The sequence below is a fragment of the Saimiri boliviensis genome, chromosome X (assembly GCF_048565385.1).
Source record: "Saimiri boliviensis isolate mSaiBol1 chromosome X, mSaiBol1.pri, whole genome shotgun sequence".
In the NCBI taxonomy this organism is placed as follows: Eukaryota; Metazoa; Chordata; class Mammalia; order Primates; family Cebidae; genus Saimiri; species Saimiri boliviensis.
In genome coordinates, this window is record NC_133470.1 from 86,225,954 (window position 1) to 86,229,400 (window position 3,447).

The 3,447-nt window shown below is 32.6% G+C and overlaps 1 non-coding gene across 1 annotated transcript; it reads left to right on the top strand.

Moving 5' to 3' along the window:
* The first annotated feature begins 1,876 nt into the window (after positions 1-1,876).
* On the top strand, positions 1,877-2,013 carry LOC120361955 (small nucleolar RNA SNORA21). The gene has a single exon (XR_005577981.1). It is a non-coding gene; the product is annotated as a small nucleolar RNA SNORA21 (small nucleolar RNA).
* Positions 2,014-3,447: the final 1,434 nt, after the last annotated feature.

The following is a 3,447-nucleotide window of genomic DNA, read 5'->3' on the forward strand; positions in this document are numbered from 1 at the left end:
CTGGTCAAATGGTATTTCTGTTTGTTGATCTTTGAGGAATTGCCACATTGTCTTCCACAACGGTTGAACTCATTTGGATTCCGACCAACAGTATAGAAGTGTTCCTTTTTCTCTGCAACCTCACAAGCATCTGTTGTTACTTGACTTTTTAATAATTGACATTCCAGTCCAGGCATGGTGGCTCACGCCTGAAATCCCAGCACTTTGGGAGGTCAAGACAGGTGAATAAGTTGAGGTCAGGAGTTCAAGATCAGCCTGACCAACATGGCAAAACCTTGTTTATACTAAAAATACAAAAATTATCTGGGCATGGTGGCACATGCCTACAATTCCAGCTACTCAGGAGGCTGAGGCTGAGAATTGCTTGAACCTGGGAGGTGGAGGCTACAGTGTGCAGAGATCATGCCACTGCACTCCAGTCTGGGCAACAGAGAAAGACACTCCATCTTAAGTAAGTAAGTAAGTAAGTAAATAAATAAATAAATAAATAAATAAATAATTGTCATTCTGACTGATGTGAGATGGTATCTCATAGTGATTTGAATTTCTCTAATGATCAGTGATGTTGAGCTTTTTTTCTTTTTGTTTTTATCCACATGAATGTCTTCTGTTGAGAAAGAACACTTTTCAAAACAAGACATACATGTGGCCAACAGCCACATTACAATAAAACAAGTTTCAACATCACTGATTATTAGAAAAATGTAAATAAAAAACACAATGAGATACCATCACATACCAGCAAAAATGGATATTATTAAAAAGTCAAAAAATAGCGGGTGCTGGTAAGGTTGCAGAGAAAAGAGAATACTTACATACTGCTGGTAGGAGTGTAAATTAGTTCAACCATTGTGGAAAATAGCATGATGATTCCTCAAAGACCTAAAAACAACAGTACCATTCAACATAGCAATCCCTTTACTGGATATATGCCCAAAGGAGTATAAATTGTCCTATTATAAAGACACATATGCACATATTTTCATGCAGCACTATTCCCAATGGCAAAAGACATGGAATCAACCTAAATACCCATCAATGATAGACTGGATGAAGAAAATGTGCCAGATGTACTATGGAATACTATATATTCCATGGAATACTATGTAGCCATAAAAAAGAATGAGATCATGTTCTTTTCAGGATCGTAGATGGAACTGGAGGGCATTATCTTTAACAAACTCATGCAGGAACAAAAAAACAAATATTGCATGTCCTCACTTATAAGTGGGAACTAAATGTTGAGAACATAATGGACACATAAAGGAGAACACCACACACTGGGGCATTCCAAATGGTGGAAGTTGGGAGGAGGGAGAGGATCAGGAAACATAACTAATGGGTACTAGGTCTAATACCTGGGTGATGAAATTATCTGTACAACAAACCCCCATGACATGAATTTACTTATATAACAAGCCTGCAAATGTATACTCGAACTTAAAATTAAAGTTAAAAATATTCTGAGGCACTTTATAAGAATTTTAGAAGTCTCTTTAGTGCATAAATTCTTAGAATTCTGTCATTCTATTTTATATTGTTCTATTAAATATTAAGATTACTGAAGAACAAAATCTTAACCTTTATTTTAGATGGAGGTTTCGTAGTCTCATTTTGTAAAAGCAACATTCTTTGGTATGATGTAGAAGTTCTATTGCTTAGCTTAAAAAGGAAAAATGAATCATTGGGAAAGTCCAGGTTAAACTAGATTCAATTTCCAGTAGTTAATTTATATTTCTTCTGCCTAAGCCTTTGCTTGATTACACATACGTATTTTCAACTATAACTCATTTTTCAATTGTGTCAAAATATAATAGGAGGAAGTACAGAAGGATCATGAAACTGAATACGCATTTAGAAAATCAAAACTTCTTCCCCCTTTTTAAAAGCACTCAATGGGCCTATGGCTAATGACCTATTGAGTTGTCAAGAAAGGGGAGAATAAAAAACACCACTTTTGGGTGAAGTGGCAGCATGTTGTGTTGTTCTGCTTCAATCAGTGGTGTGACAAGGCAAAAAAAAAAAAAAAAGAAAAAGAAAAAAAAAAAGAAAATCAAAACTTCTTAGGCACTGGCAAAGTTTTCCAAAGGGGCTGCAATATTTTGCATTCCCACCAGCAATATATAAGGGTTCAAATTTCTCCATATCTTCACTAGCACTTATTATTTTCCTTTTTTATTTCTTTAATGTCAGCCATTTTAGTGAATGTAAACTAATATATTATTGTGGTTTTGATTTAGATTTTCCTAATGACAAATGTTGAACATTTTTTTTAATGTGTATACCTTCTTTGGAGAAATGTCTCTTCAAATCCTTTGCCCATTATAATTGGGTGGCTTATCATTTTGTTGTTGAGTTTTAATTTTTTAATATATTCTGGATATTGACACTTACCACATACATGAACTTGAAGTATTTTTACCACTCAGTAGTTTGCCTTCAGTTTCTTGAATTTTCAATTTTCAAAATTTTGATGAATTCCAATTTACTTATTAATTTTGTTGCTTCTTGTCATATGTAAAAAGACTGTTGCCAATTTCAAGGTAATGAATATGTACCCCATGTTCTATTCCAAGAATTTTATAGCTTTACATCTTGCATTTATATCTTTGATCCATTTTGAGTTAATTTTTGTACATGGTATAAGGTAAGAATTCTACTTAATTCTTCTGTATGTGGTTATCCAATTGTTCTAGCATCATTTGTTGAAGACATTCTCATTTCCTCCATTAAATGGTCTTAGAATCCCTGTCACAAATCAGTTGACCATACATGTATCAATATTTGTTTGCACTCTTAATTATATACCATTGATTTATATGTTTATCCTATGTCCACACTTGACAGTTTTGATTACTGTTGCTTTTTAATAGGTTTTGGAATCAGGAAGTGTGAGTCCTCCAAATTTCCTCTTCTTCTTCAGTATTGTTTTGGTAATCAAGGCCTCTTGTAATTCCATATGAATTTCAGAATCAACGTTTCCATTTCTGTAAAATAGGATATTGAGATTTTGATGAGGTTTGCAATTAATTTATAGATCACTTTAGAATGTATAACCATCTTAGCAATACTAACTCTTATGATCCATGAACACGAAACAACTTGCCTTTTTTTTAGGTAATTCACATTTAATTTCTTTTTTCAACATTTTAAAATTTTCATTGTAAGTGTCCTACATTTTCAAGGTTAAATTTACTACTATTTTTATCTTTTCATGCTATTCTAAATAAAATTGCATTCTTAAATTTTTTTTCAGATTTTTCATTCCTAGTGTAGGGAAATACAACTAATTTTTGCAAGTTGATCTGTACCTAGAAATGGTAGATTTCAGTTATTATCCTTAATAATATAACATTTGTATACATTATTTAGTGTATTCTTTATATGTGGGATTATGTCATCTGTGAATAAAGATAGTTTTAACTATTTCTTTACAATTTGCATGTC